Source organism: Mandrillus leucophaeus, unplaced genomic scaffold (assembly GCF_000951045.1).
Source record: "Mandrillus leucophaeus isolate KB7577 unplaced genomic scaffold, Mleu.le_1.0 Scaffold116, whole genome shotgun sequence".
Classification (NCBI taxonomy): domain Eukaryota; kingdom Metazoa; phylum Chordata; class Mammalia; order Primates; family Cercopithecidae; genus Mandrillus; species Mandrillus leucophaeus.
The window spans coordinates 6,483,366-6,498,728 of record NW_012099876.1 but is presented as its reverse complement, the minus strand read 5'-3'; the positions used below and the strand labels follow the sequence as shown (position 1 = coordinate 6,498,728).

The window sequence follows — 15,363 nt, the reverse complement described above, 5'->3', positions numbered from 1 at the left end:
AGAAAATGTGGTAAACTTGACAGTTCATTGTCTCATTTAATCTGTACAGCATTTTGTACTTGGCATATCTGAGATTTACATAAGCAAAGTAACTGGCTTGAGGTGAGACAGCTGGTGAAGGATTGTGGCAAAGCTGTCATCCAGGCCAGCATTTCTATTCATCACTGTTTCCTTGTCGCTAAACTGGTTCACATCCTTAGTGTTGATCCTATCTCATCCTGCCTTGTTTAGAAGCCTGCACCCTTCATTGCTTCTATTTTTTTCATTTCTAGTCTTAGTAACTACAAACTTACTTTCAGCTAATAAGTGTGAGCCTCTCTTATCCTTAATTAAAAAAAAAAAAAGACACAGAGAGAAGAAAATAAAATAAAAAAATAAAGCCTTGTGCCTTCAACTGTCACCTTACTGTATCTTTGCTCCATCTCTTCTTGATTTGTCTCCTCCTCCAAATGTCTCAATATAGAGACTGTACCTCGTGGCTCCACAGTCTTACCTTTCCCTCTCTATTCATTCTCTGGGTTCCATGCCTCACCCACCCTCGCTAAGGTGGACAATTAACAGAACCTTGGCTCAATTCTTCTCCTTCACTGCTCAGGTACATTTACCCTCCTCAACATCTTTTTCTTAAAACACTTAATTTTTGTGATTGCAGTATTCATACATTCCACCTTCTTTTTTCGTATTTCTCACCAGTCCTTCTTGACCTCATTCATTTACATTTTCTCTCACCTCTAAAATAAGATCTTTGTATTAGTTTCCTAGAACTGCCATAACCAAGTACCACAAACAGGGTGGCTGAAAAAAATGGACATTTATCTCTCTCAGGTGCGGAGGCCAGAAGTCTGACATCACAGTGCCAGCAGAGCCATGCTCCCTCCGAGACTCTGTGGAGAATCCTTCCTTGCCTCTTCCTGGCTTCTGCTGGTAGGCTCGATCTTTGGTGTTCCTTGACTGTAAGCGGCATCGCTTCCATCTCTACCTCTGTTGCTACATATTATCTTTTCGTGGGTCTGTACTATGTCCACATTTCCTTTTCTTATAATGACACCAGTTCCATTGGATAAAGGGCCCATTCCACTCCAGAATGACCACATCTTAACTAATGACATCTTCAATGATCTTATTTCCAACTGAGATTGTATTCTGAGGTACTAGAAATTAGGGCTTTGACATATTTTGGGGGAAACGCAATTCAACTCACAATAGTCTTGTCTGAGATTCTGTGCTATATTTTCTACTCTATTTCCTGAATCACATCTGTATCCACTGCCTCTGGGTAATGGTGCACAAATTATGTCATTTTCCCCAAATTTTGTACTTTGCACCAATGTTCTCTTGAACTAAAACAAGCGGTTTCAAATGCCTAAAACACCTCCCCACTTGGATGTCGCATGCGCATGGTAATGTAAATATTCCAGAAGGCCAGTGGCCCATGTGAGATGACATACACCCATAAATGTCCAAACCACCATCCTTATTCACTGAGACTCCTGCCGCAGCCTCCAATCTAATCTCCACTTTCACTCTGCCTCTGCTACCATTCTCAAGGTGTCCAATATGGAAACCACAGCCTTTTATTCCACAAAACCCCATGGCTTCCCATTGACTTGGGGTGTGGGGGCAGGGATCAAGCTCCTTCAAAACTGTAAATATTCCACAACTGTTATACCATGAACATCAAAGTAGGCAAAAAGAGTTCTGCAATTTCCTGGCCCTCGGCCCTCCAAATCTTTTGTGTCCGTGGACATGTGAGTCCAACCTGAAATTCTCTGTCCCGACTGCAATCAAAACCTCTCCCTCACTGAATTTGCCCTTTTCCTCAAGCGCTCATCTCTAAAAACAGAACCACCATTATCTCAGCCATTGATAAGGAACAACTGCCTCATCTGTACATCTTCCTTTCTTTTGACCTAATACATTCATTTGGTGGCCAGAACACGATGGCTCAAGTCCTGCTCTGTTTTTTTTCCCCTTCTCTTTTCTTTCTGGCTCTATAGATACTCTCCTAGCTCAGACCCACATCTTCTCCCAACCAAGGCATTGCAGTTGCTTCTAAATCACCCTTCCTGCTTTCAGCTTCTCTCATTCTCCAACCCACTATACATAGTGAATGCATTACAATATTTTTTAAGTTTTTTTTTTTTTTTTTTTTTTAAATTGAGATAGGGTCTCATAATATCACCCAGGCTGGTCTCAAACTCCTGCCTCAAGTGATTCTCTCACCTCTTCTTTCCAAGTTGCTGGGATTACAGGAGTGAGTCATTGTGTCTGGCTCCATAAAAATATCTCTGAAGTGGAGTTCTGATCATTATCCCACATCTTCTTCAAAACCCTTGGGGCTTCCAAAGGACTACATTGTAAAAGCCGGTGGTTCTTGAATGCTCATCAAAGCTTCAACAGCAGACAACGATAGTGCCTTTCCAACAGGTCTTGGCCTCCCCACTGGGGGCATGGTGGAGAGTGCCAGAGTCAACCCCCACAGGAAGAGCTCTAAACAATGAGGGCAGGAGTTGGTGGATACAAGCCTAAGTTTCCTACCTTCTCAATAAGACAGTTCTGAGGATCCCGAGCAGTTTAAGTCCATAGTGATAACCAGTGCCATGTATGCTATATTGAAGCCTGAGGCAAAAGGAAATATGTACGCTTCTGTGTACTTGTTTTTATGTATTTTTAAATGGCTAATGATTTTAATAAAAATATTACTAATGTTTGCTTCCATGGAAACCAATAAAGTAAAAGTACAGTTAAATGTTTTTGATATAAATACAATGTTTAAGTTTAAAATAAAGGTGTGAGTTTTAATGCTTCTACTTTTAAATCTTACAATTTCTTTTTCGGTTACTTAAATGTTCTGGAAAAAATTTCTCATCTTAAAAATACAAAGAAAGGTATTCTTACACATTATCTTTTTCCACAGGCTCCTATGTAGCCCAACACAGTATTGTTAGATCCTGTCCTTATTTAAAATTGTAATAATGTGTGTATCATGGATTTTTCATGTTAATTTTGATGGTTTAAAATACTATATTATAATATTGTCTATACTAACTACCGAGTGTTTGGCAATCCCATAAATTCAGCAACCTGGGTGAGCTTCCCTCTCCTCACACTTGTCCTAGCCCTAGGAGTAATCTGCTAACTCAGGTTTCTTTGGTTGATTTTCCTCCCTTCCCTGCCTCACTCCCCAGTTCCCTCACCCTGCTTCCTTGGATTATTTCCCAAATAGACTACTTAAAATCTTTATCTTGAGATCTGCTCTTGAGAGAATCCAAATGAGCATATCATCTGTGGTGTAGCAACAATGAACTGTCCCAGAAACAGTTTCCCCTCTGTCCCTCAAACCTAAGTTGAGCCAATTCAGCATGTTTCTATTCCTACCTTAACTGTGATAACATATGTGAAAGCCCATTATCAAGAAGCACCGTAACATTATAAGTGTGACATCATAAGAAATATATTTAGTCCTCGCCCCTTGTTCTTGGCACAGAGCTCTTAAAACCCTGGGAATTTTCTGAATGATAGGAATGTCTATTATTATTCATAAGGAGCTCCTTTTGATCACACCTGAGTTTAGGCTAATGAGGTGACTTACGGCAGGTACCCTAGATAGTCTCAGGATGGGGCTGGCTATAAGAAAGACCAAGTGATTAGAAGACTGAAACTTTTATCCCCACCTGCCCACTTCTAGGAAGGATGGGGAGCTGGAGATTAAGTTCTATGAAAACTCTTGAACAGTAAGATTTGATGAGCTTCTGGATTCATGTGCTGGGAGGGTGGTGCACCCCCACTCAACATGGACAGAAGTTTCTGCATTGAGGGACCCTTCCCCACCCTACGCACCTTGTCATCTGCCAACTCTTTTTAATATCCTTTACAATAAACTGGCAAACATAGGTATTGCCCTGAGTTCTGTGAGCTGTTGCAGCAAATTATAAAGCCTGAGAAGGGGGTTGTGGGAACCCACAACATGTAGCCAAGTTAGAAGTATGGGTAACCTAAGGACCCACTACTTATAATTGGTCTGAAGCAGGATGGCAACCTTGTGGGACTGAGCCCTTAACATGTGGGATCTGTACTAATGCCAGGTAATTAGGGTCAGAATTAAATAAAATTATAGGAAACAGCTGGTATCTGCAAGAGAATTGCTTGGTGTGGAAAACCCACACATTTGGTGTCAGAAGTGTTATGAGTAAAAAATAGATCTTAGGAATGAGCAATTGTTATTAGCTTCCTGTTTGTTCTTGAAACTCGCTCTCCTTAGCATTTCTTTATTCTGTGTTCACAAGTTGAAAAATTACCCATGCCACTACTCTGATGAAGGCGTTGTTTCACATCTCCTCACTCAGATTTATCTCTTTTTTTCAAACCCTGTTCTCGTATCTTAGTGGTAATTCTTATGATGGCCTCCATCCCATGTACCTTCTACTCGGGGCATTTTAATACCTCTTGTCACCTCTATTAGACTGCCAGTCTCAAAAATGTGGGCAGTGTCTGCTCAACTTTCTAAACAGCCACAGAAGCCTACCTTGCAGTGGACACTTGCACATTAAATGTCTGGTGAATCAAATTAAATGAATAATTTAATAAATTCAGAACCAATGCATTCAGCAACAGAACCTTCACTTGGGTGAACAGAGCAGGTGGAGATGTACACAAATCCATTCAAAGCACAGCTATCAGGGAACATAATGTACCAGATAGCTGTGCTGCCTGGGCGGTAGGTTCAGGAACATGCTGGCCCAGCAATCTGGAGGTGGATTTGGCAAACAAGGCTTCACAGAAACTTTTTGCCTCACCCACTAACACAAGGCTCTACCTTTGCTGTTACCAAACTCTTTGTGGCCATGTTGTTTGACTCAATATGCATCAAATGAAAAATATTCCTAACAGGTGTTCCCAATCAGGTCCAGAATTAGGGTATGAAAAAAATAGCTGGTATTTGCTCTGATTCTGATGATAGGGTTGATTTAAACCTTGGAAAGCTCTTTTCAAAACCACCTGGCAGAACATCACAACACACCCACATACACCATTCAGTTGGTATTTAGAGGACTTCCATAAATCACCAGGCTCTCCAAACTGCTCTATGGACAGCTGAATTTTTGTTGGCCATGATTAAACTGTTCACGCCATCTTCTCCCCTACTTCGTCAACAATTCAAGGGGTTCAAGGCTCAAATAAACATTTTATATTCCACTTCACAGTCTTTCTATGCTATTTAAGTTGCATCAAGTTGCTCACCACAGTATTATTTATAATAGCAAATTGGGAAGAAACCTAAGACACAGAAGAGTCATAGGTTAAGCAAATTACCTGTTTTCAATTTTCACAGGATTGCTTATAGGAAAAATTATACTGATAGTAATATACTACTAATAATATCACTAATAGTAATAATTTGGATTATGTAAATATGGATGATTACGTTGTCTCTTCCATTTATAATTCATTTTAATGCATTATGAATGTGTAATCCTTTAATAATTATAAAATATAAATATATAATTATAAAAATAACACATTTTACACACTTAAAAAAATTAATTGTGAAGACATCCTAGATTGGGGAATAAATCATAAAAGATGGACATTTGGGAGAGGGAAGTTCTAGTCCCAATCTCTGCCTTGATGAAAAGACACTTAAAAATTCTGAATGTGTGTGTTGGTTGTGAGATATCCAGTTGTCATATTTGTAAATTGTTAACAACTGACTACAATAAGAATCCTGATTTGTGGCATTTGCTAATTCCAAGATGTAAATATACCCGTTGTAACCAGTTCCAAGCCACAGATACGAAGTCACTGAATATGGGATTGAGTAGAGGTGCATGATTGACTTTGCAGGGCTACAGGAGCTGAGTCAGCCCCAACATACCACTGACTTCATTTTCTCCTTGAGCACCTCTCTGAGCCAATGGCTAACCATCTAAAAATGGCTCTTACAAAACAATTATCCTTGGTCAGTTTGAAACTCCTCTCCCAGGAGCCCAGCTTTCTAACAAGGCAAACTTACTTGCCAAGATACCAGCTAGAAAGAGCACACTCACATTACCTTGGCCCACCTGTCTGCTCTCCCAGAGCCCTCTTCTGCATCCTGGACCACAAGACTTGTGTTCAGTTCTGAGGCCCTAATATCAAACAGGAAACTATATACTGGATTTTTATCGAGGGAACAGCCCAGTTATGAAAAATGTTAAATATGAAAAACAACATATGCGAAGAAGAGCAGTAGGCAGATTTTGAAATTTGTAAATAAACATGAGAACACTAAAATATCATTGAAAAACTCATCAAAGAACTTCAGGGCGAGTAGGAACTTAGTGAATACTGAAACCAATATTTTGAAGAAAAAAATATTGAGTCCCAGAGAACCCTGACTGGTTCAAAGTCAGGTTTCAATTCAATGTATTCTGATGGCTTTTATTATTAATGTGACACCATACAGAAATTCATGTTAGCTTAAATTTTAGTAGGATTATTATAATATAGTACTTATTACAAAAACCCTAAGAATGTTTTCTATTTTGTCCTGTGAGGAAAACGTAAAGTTGTTTTTTTAAATATCTTCAAAAGATTCATATTCTATGAAGAAACTTTTTTGACACTTAACAGGAGGCATTGATGTTCACTGTAAATAAAATCCTCTCCTCTACTTTTCTGTTTTCTTGTGTGAAATAGAAGCACGGCTGCCCTGTTCACCTCTTTCTATTTCATCAAAATGAGAGTGGCCAAAGCATACACTGCAAGGAAGCCACATCTTTGACTTTGCTGCTGGTTTAGTCTTTGGGGAATGAAACCTGAAAATGACTTCCTCAGAAGGAGAGCTGGGCAGCTTGTTCTGGCTGTTACTGCCAGAAAGCTGCATCCTATCACAAGTGACTGTGTTTCTGAGTGAAAACCTGAATGCTCTGAAATCTCATAAAAGCTAACTAGTTAAACATAAAACAGCAGAAAGCCAAATTTATATTCAGACTCATATTCTAACCATCATGTTTATTCATGTTATAAGTGTATCTTGGGGTGTACAAACCAACCCACACACATCAGACAAACTACAAAGGCTTTTTGATTTGTCTACATTAATTCCAGTTAGGATTTCAATGCAGTGTTTCTCATCAGTTGCATGCAAATATACATTAATAGTCTGTGTCGCTAGCTGGAATGTAGATTCAGTCTTAGGATGAAAATTAGTAATTTATACTACAATACGAGCAGTTTAAAAGCAAATTACTAGGTTGACAATTTAAAAAATTATTAGTAACACAACCAATTGTTTGTTTACCATACATTTAAGAAAAACTTAAAAAGCCTAAATAATTCTCTGGCTGACAGACAAAATGAGAAACCTTCATTACAGGTTTTTTCTGGGTAATTTTAAAGTGGGATTAGGAGGTATCCAATAAGCAAAGAACAATAATTTGGAAAAATAATCAGAAGGCCCATTTCTCCAACAGATCTTACTTCTGTGGTTGACATTTTTTCCTTCAGTGGGTGTAAAATTGTAAAGAATCCACTTAGTACCGTTCCACATTCACATGCTAATTTATAAAATTTGGACTTCAGTATCTTTCCTAACAGAGCTCATCAGAATAGTTTAAGAATGTTATTTATTTACTTATATAGTTATCTACCTACTTCTAGATCTGGAAGGTAGCATGAGAAGAATTATCCAATGAGGACACTACTCAGAATGTGGTCCTCTGACTCGCAGCATCTGCATCACCTGAAAGATGTTACAAGTGCAGGATCTCAGACTTCACCCATAGACCTACTTTAGAGTTTACATTTTAACCACATCCCAGAAAATTCAAGTGCACATTAAAGTTCAAACAGCACTGGTGTAAGTTCATTTTACATATTAAGACATTGAGAAATTGTTCCAAATACTCATAGCTGGTTAATGATTATCAAAACTCAAGCCAAGATTTCTTGAATTCCAGAACTCTATCTTCTTCCTGCTTTGCTTTCTTCCCTTTGGCACCTTCTTAGGTAATATAAGTAACTCCTTTCATACAATCACTTAAAATTAATCCAATCACTATCAATGTCCATCAGTAATGCCAATGCCAGCTTTGGCTGGATCTGTTTCCCTCAATAACTTAAATTTTGTCAACTTTTTTTTTGTTAATATGGTCCCAAATTAGACATTGACACAATGGCTGGCAAAGTTAAAAATAAGTGTATTTGTATCCTTTGGCAAAGGCAAATCTACTCGGGAAGACTGTACAAGGGTCTTTGGAGTATTTTTCAGTTCGCCAGCAAATTAGAGAAACTGTCCCTGCCCCTCCTCCCCTTCCATTCCAATCAGGAAGAAGCAAAAATGGGTCTGAAAATAGCCTGCATTTTCCTAGAACCAATAAAGTAAATGGAACCTAATTTCAGAAGGGTGGCTAAGTATAAACCAACTGAGGGAGAAATTTTCAACTTATAACTTTGTGTCAGGAGGAGATTCACAGCCGGTGAGAGTGATTTGAAAGCAGATCACAGGAAAAATTGGTTCTTCTATCACTTTAAGAGGAATGAGTTGAAGAATAGTTTACTTTTTCCAGTCTCTTAAATCATATCAATGAAAAATGACAGCCATTATATAGCAGGAAAGAAAGGAGGAGGGGGCAGCACCAAAATTTTGTCATTGCAGAGGCAACAATTCACTCAGTCAGTTGAAAGTTTGCAAACAAACACAAGAGATTTGCGATGGATTGCAATCATAAAGAATTCTTCAGGGCAGAGCATGGTGGCTCACGCCTGTCATCCCAACACTTTGGGAGGCCAAGGCAGGCAGATCATGAGGTCAGGAGATCGAGACCAGCCTGGCTAACAAGGTTAAACTCTGTTTCTACTAAAAATACAAAAACTTAGTAGGGCATGGTGGCGGGCACCTGTCGTCCCAGCTACTCGGGAGGCTGAGGCAGGAGAATGGCGTGAACCCGGGAGGCGGAGCTTGCAGTGAGCCCAGATCACATCACTGCACTCCAGTCTGGGTGACAGAGAGAGACTCCATCTCTAATAATAATAATAGTAATAATAATAATAATTCTTCAGATTCCCCTGTCCTACCACGATTCTTTTAAGTTAAAGTCAAAAGGGATCCTGAGACACTATTGCCATTTGACACATATGAAAATGAGGCTCAGATGAGTTGAACAACTTTCTCAAGGTCACATAGTAAGGTACAAAACCAGGACAAGAATCCTGTGTTTCTGACTCTCCAGCCAGTGCTCTGACTTGGCAAATACCTACATTTCCTGCCTAAAACGTTTGCTGGATTTCCAAACAGGAATCTAGCTTAGTTTTTGTTTTGTTTTGTTGGGATGTTTTGTTATTGTTTAATGCATTCCTATAAGAGACTTTAATAAAAATAGAAAAAATTTCAAGATCTCAGGGAAATAACAAAAATATGTGGGTTCGTTTTCGAGGAATCTATTATCTGGAATTTAAAATGTTGACATCTTTTTATGGTAATAATATTTAGACTTAGAGATCTGGGTCAAGTATGGGGAAGGTCAAGAGAAATCTGTTTGCATCCATTGGCAAAGAATAGTGCATTTAGGAAGACCAGACAGGGGTCCTTGAAGTCTTTGGGGTTTAATTAATATCTCAGTAGTATGTGCGGCTTTTTGGTACTGCTCCTACTTCTGTTTTCTAACTTTAGGGAATGAGAATTTGGCCTCAAAGCTACAGACAGCTGTGAAATTCAATGCTCTATTGGAGCATTTTAAGCAGAACATTTGGCCCTTTGGAGGTAACTAAATGGGTTTCACGTCTACAGATTTATAGAACTTGCTCTTTTGCCCAAATTTCTACCTCTTCCGACTGACTCACTCCCAGCTCTTTCAAATTGAGCCCTTCATTACTCACAGTCTGTACAATATGTAAGATAAGCTGGGATCAAATTCATGCAATCCTGGCAAAGATGATTTCCTTTCAGATGCGAGAATTTTACCCATCTCTTTTTCTACCATAGCGACATACTGGAAAGTACAAATTGCAGATCGTGTAGTCTTGCAATCCAGGAATGAAGGCAAAGTCTACAAATGGTTTTCAACCTTGGCTGCCCATTACAGTGATCTTGGGAGCTTCAAATAATCCCCACGTCAGGCTGCTTTCCACTCCAATTTCATCAGAATCAGCCGGGTGAGACCCAGGCATTGGCATTCTTTAAGCAACTGCTCATGTAGGTCCAATGTTTAGTTAAGTCTGAGAACCAGTGGTTTAAAACAGCTTTTCTCAAACTTTAGTGAGAATTGGTTATAACCTGGATACTTTTAAAAACAGACCCCTGGGTCCAACCACTGGTCAGCAGATGAGTTGCCTCAGTGCTCCTCAAACTGCGGCTCACAACCAGCACAATGGCATTGCCCAAGAGCTTGTTAAAATGCAAATTCCCAGATTTTGCTCAAGACCAAATCACAGGAAGTGGAACTCTTAAATCTTCAGCGATGATGGTGTACACTAAAGTTTGAATACCATTGGTCTAAAGAAGCTAGTAAGAACTGTGTAACAATGATAACAACTGAAAATAATATTGACAATACTGATATTTCAGTCACCCATAAATTGCTCATTCTATTGTTTGATACCACATGTCCCTGATAACTGCAGAAGGCCTGGGTTAAATCCACTTGTGAGTGGATTTCCCATCCTACCTCATTCATCTAAGTGAACCTTGATGATCCTCTCTCAGTCAGTACTCATCAATGCTGAGGTTTCCACAGAAGATGAGGCCCCTCCTTGCTAGGCTACACCTCCAAAAAAAATTAATAGCAATATATCTGTCAAGGGCCCAGATTCTCACTTTTGATCAAGGCTAAAAGAGGGCAATTTAATTTGAAAGAAAAATCCAGGGCATATCATTGGGGAAAAGTATCCAGGATAAAAATATATGTGGGAGACCCAGCATATTGCTCTGGCTTCAGTCAGAAATGATGTTCTCACTCAAGCCTCTAGCCTGCTTCATGGGGTCTAAGCAGGCTCTGGACATAAAGCATAAAGGAGAAAGAGCTTCTATTTGGATGCATACTTCAATCCCATTTTTCAGCCCCTCTTTCTCCAATACAATTCCCTGGATAAAACATCTGGTCTCCCTCTCTTAATTACTGTCATCTGCCAAGTCCCCTGAGGTAACTGAGTCCCGGCATTTATTATTTTTTTTCTGTTCAGCCATTGTCTCTGTGGGGTAAAAACTCTTCTAGAGCCGAAACGGCGCATCAAAGTCACTAACAATTTCAGGATTAACTTTCAGTATTTTCTCTTTTTTTTAATGGAGTCTTGCTCTTATCACCCAGGCTGTAGAGCAGTGGCACTGTCTTGGCTCACTGCAACATCCACCTCCCAGGTTCAAGCAATTCTACTCCCTCAGCCTTCAGGCACCTGCCACCATGCCCAGCTAATTTTTGTATTTTTAGTAGAGATGGCATTTCACCATGTTGGTCAGGCTGGTCTCAAACTCCTGATATCAAGTGATCCACCCGCCTCACCCTCCCAAAGTGCTGGGATTATAGGCATGAGTCACCACACCTAGCCACTTTCAGTATTATCTTTATATCTTTAGCCATGAGCAGTATTATGAGCTGGCTTTTTTTGTTTTGTTTTGTTTTTTGTTTTTTGTTTTTTGTTTTTTTGACACAATCTCTCTCTGTTGCCCAGGCTGGAGTGTAATACCGCGATCTTGGCTCACTGCAACCTCCGCCTCCTGGGTTCAAGTGATTCTCCTGCCTCAGCCTCCCGAGTAGCTAGGATTACAGGCCCCCATCACCACACCCAGCTAATTTTTGTAATTTCAGTAGAGATGGGGTTTCACCATGTTGGTCAGACTAGTCTTGAACTCCTGACTCAAGTGTTCCACCCGCCCCAGCCTCCCAAAGTGTTGAGATTACAGGTGTGAGAAGTCGAACCCAGCCAGAACTAGCTTTTTTTAACCAGCGGAACTCCAAAACTGAGAGGAAGTTTAACCACCCCAAAATCTATGGCTTTGATATGCGGATTATTTCAATATACCAATGGGCATTTGAGGAACAGCAACACATCGAGTGCATCTGGGGAATGGTTAATGCAAAAGAAGGGCTTTTCTGACCTTCTGTATCTGCCTACGGAAGAGATTCTTCAAAAGAGACTCAATTGTCATGAATCCCTTCCCCTGTAATCTTATCAACCAGAGAAGATGAACTCAAATTACAAGAGAGAAGACTGGAGGTTGACTCATGCCCAGACAGACTATTAACAATTATCTGAGGGCTACTCTCAGACAATTTTTTTTTTAACTCTGATTTTATTATTTAATTTCTTTTTTTCATTTAATGTAGTCTTCCGTGGTTGGCTCCCAAGACCAGAGTCAGTTGGAGCTGGTTGTTGTTGGAAAGGAGTGGGTTGGGGAACTGGGGTTGGGGAGAAAGGGAGACCCCCTGCTCTGCTAGGGGTCCTAGGTGGAGAAGAAGAACTGTACTTCACAAAGTCTGGGGTGTGGTGGGAAGGGGATGAGACAGAAGTAGCAAGCTGGGGAAATGGGACCCACCTCAGTCCCCAGCTTCATTTTCTTCTAATGTTTCCCCACTGGTGGCATTCTCTGCAGTCTTGGAAGCCTTTTTTTTTTTTTTTTTTCTTTTTCTGGGTTTCTTGACTTGCAGAACTCTGAAGGAGGGCCTTTAGCTCTGCATCCTGGACCTCCATCTCAGACTTGTAGAGGTCAAGCTCAAAGGGACCACTGGTTATCTGCATGGGGCCATTGGGCATGAGCAGAATTGCAAATTTAAACTGGGCAACAAATTCCCCCTCCTTCTCTTAAAGAACATTAAATGGTTGTAGCAGTCCATGCTTGGTGCACTCCACCACACCCATCCAAGCCTTCTTCTCATCTTCAAATGCTCTTAAAGTAAATGGCATGGCATCAAAACGCCTTTCCACCTCACTGAAGAAGGCACGTGAAGTTTTCATTTTCAGTTCATACTGTTTGGAGGGATCTCATTTGTAAATAGTGGTTCTCTGTCCTGCATCGTTGGCCTTGCCCTCTCCTAAGCTGACGAGAACATCCACAGCATATACTTCACGTACTTCAAATTCAGCTTTTTCTTGGTCCTTCTGCTGGTCTGTGGGATTCTGGATAATGTTTTTTTCACCATTGATGACATGCTGCTTCAACTGGTGTGACAGCATACCTTCTATCGGCATCCAGTTAAACGAGTGAGCAACTTTGTTCCACGTCTGTCACTTGTGTGTTCTGATTTCTAGGTTTGGCCAGGCATAGGGCAGCTTCAGCACAAAGGTGAGCTGTCTTAATAACATCTGCTTTCCTCCCTGTTACTTGGGTCCCCTGAGCTACATCAACCACAAAGGTATGAGCTACATTAGCAATTAAACCGTCCACATGGAACCCAAGGTCAATTTTTACCAAGTCACCTTCCTTAAGAATATAATCCTGGCTGCTCTTCAAAGGGAAGAAGTGACATACAAAGTTATTTACTGAAATGCTGGTGGGAAAAGCAATACCTTTCTTCATTTCCTTTTCTTTCTTGAAGATTTTCTCTGTTTCTTCCGTGATCATGGCATGACCTTTCTCACACAGGCTCAGTACTGACACACCTGAGCTAGATGCTTCCACCAAGGTTTGAAGTACCCAGTTGGCCATGTCGCACTGCGCCGCCCGCTCGCCCCCCATCTTATACTTGGTCACCACCAGGTCCTTGGCCATAGTTTGCTCCTGCTGCTCATCCCTGCCTGACATCTTCCTACTACCACCACTGCAGTCTCATTTCCCCTGAGCCGCCTCGTCTCCCAGACAACTTCTATTACCCAAGAAATTTTATCTGCATAAAAGACCACCTCTACTCATCATACATTTTTTCTTGTCATCCACTCTTAACTTGTGTGGGCATCACCCCCAAGAAGCCCTAAGCCGTAATTTTTTTCTATAGCTCAGGAAACTATATAAGATTCAATCATCTGACCAATCTTTGAGTCTCATATTTTTGGGGACTCCAGTGCCTATATATGTAATTGTTTATATTTCTCCTGTGAATCTGCCTTATGTCAATTTAATTTGTAGCCCAACCAAAGAAGCTAGAAGGGTAGGGGGAAGCTAGATTTTACTTCTCTACAAAGGGCTCAGATGATCTGATCATTGATGCGCAAATCGTGACTTCCTGGCCTCAATCTCTCTGAGCTCCATCACAAAAGCTTTGAGCTTTTGAGCACAAGTTGGTCTTTTTCTTCCCTAATTAAAATGCTACCTCACTTCACTGTACAAGGTAAAAACAATCACTAAAGTTTCAGACACTTGATCGACATCAAGGAAACACATTGGAAAATCAGACCAAATATTTTCACTTTGAAAATTTGAGTGGCAGGACCAGGAATCTGCCTTCTTCAAAGAAAGAAAGAAAAATAATTCCAAGGTGAAGCTGACCTAAGTTAAAAATTCCCACAGAGAACAGCAAGCTTCCTGTGTGGGGTGTGGTTTGTGCATAATATTTTATTATTTCCCACGCATCTTAGCTTACAAACGTGCAAAAGCAGCAGAATGCCCAGAGTCAGGAAAGACACACAGATTAAATAATGGCAAAAGAGCCTTAAACAATTGCTAGTTTCCAGTTTGGGTTGCTCTCTCTTTGTTATGAGTTTTATACAACAGCTTTCCCCCTTAAAATTATATTTAATAAGAAATTAGGTTCACCTTGCACATTGAGATATCTCCTCCTTTAGGAAGGTGCTCTGTAACCAAGAAGCTGAATGCTAATGCAGGGGTTGCTATGGTAAGCAATCTTTTCTATTGAGCAGGAGAATAAATAGTTGCATAAATTCCTAAATCAATAGTGGAGACTGAACAGGATATAACCAGGTATTTTAGCCTCTAAATATAGTTATGGAGCTAAAAGATAATGTCTTCTCTGTAAAATCCTAATATAATTATAGATTCTTCAGTAAATTTTGTGTTCACCTTTTGAAGCTGATTGTCAGTGTTTTTTCAGAGTTTTTATATAACCCTCTACCCGTTTGTTGAAAAAAGAACCCATTATTTTAGTCAGATAAAAGCAGCTGAAAAAAAAAAAAAAAACTTGTTGATTTTTATAGCTGGGAAAAGGAGCATGCAGAATTAGATCCTAATTAATGAATGCTTAATGAGCCAGAAGTGCTTAATGAACATTAAATAATAACAGTAAAATAGGTATGCTTTTTAAAAAACATGATCTACCTGAAGAACTTTGTTTCATTTCTTGAGAAATGTGACTATTCATAGGATGGATCTCCTCTTTGCCGATCTCTCTGTTTTTCACCTGAGGTCAAGGAAGATCTTCATTGTCTGAATCAGTGGGCCCTATGCCTCCTGGCTTTCAGGTGGATCCACCCAATAGGAGATTGGAGGGAGGGAGC

The 15,363-nt window shown here is 40.1% G+C and overlaps 1 pseudogene across 1 annotated transcript; it reads right to left on the bottom strand.

The window, feature by feature from the left end:
* Window positions 1–12,512: 12,512 nt before the first annotated feature.
* Window positions 12,513–13,756, bottom strand: LOC105552981 (annotated as a pseudogene). Its single transcript, XR_001008090.1, has one exon. The product of XR_001008090.1 is annotated as a proliferation-associated protein 2G4 pseudogene (transcript).
* Between the last annotated feature and the right edge of the window lie 1,607 nt (window positions 13,757–15,363).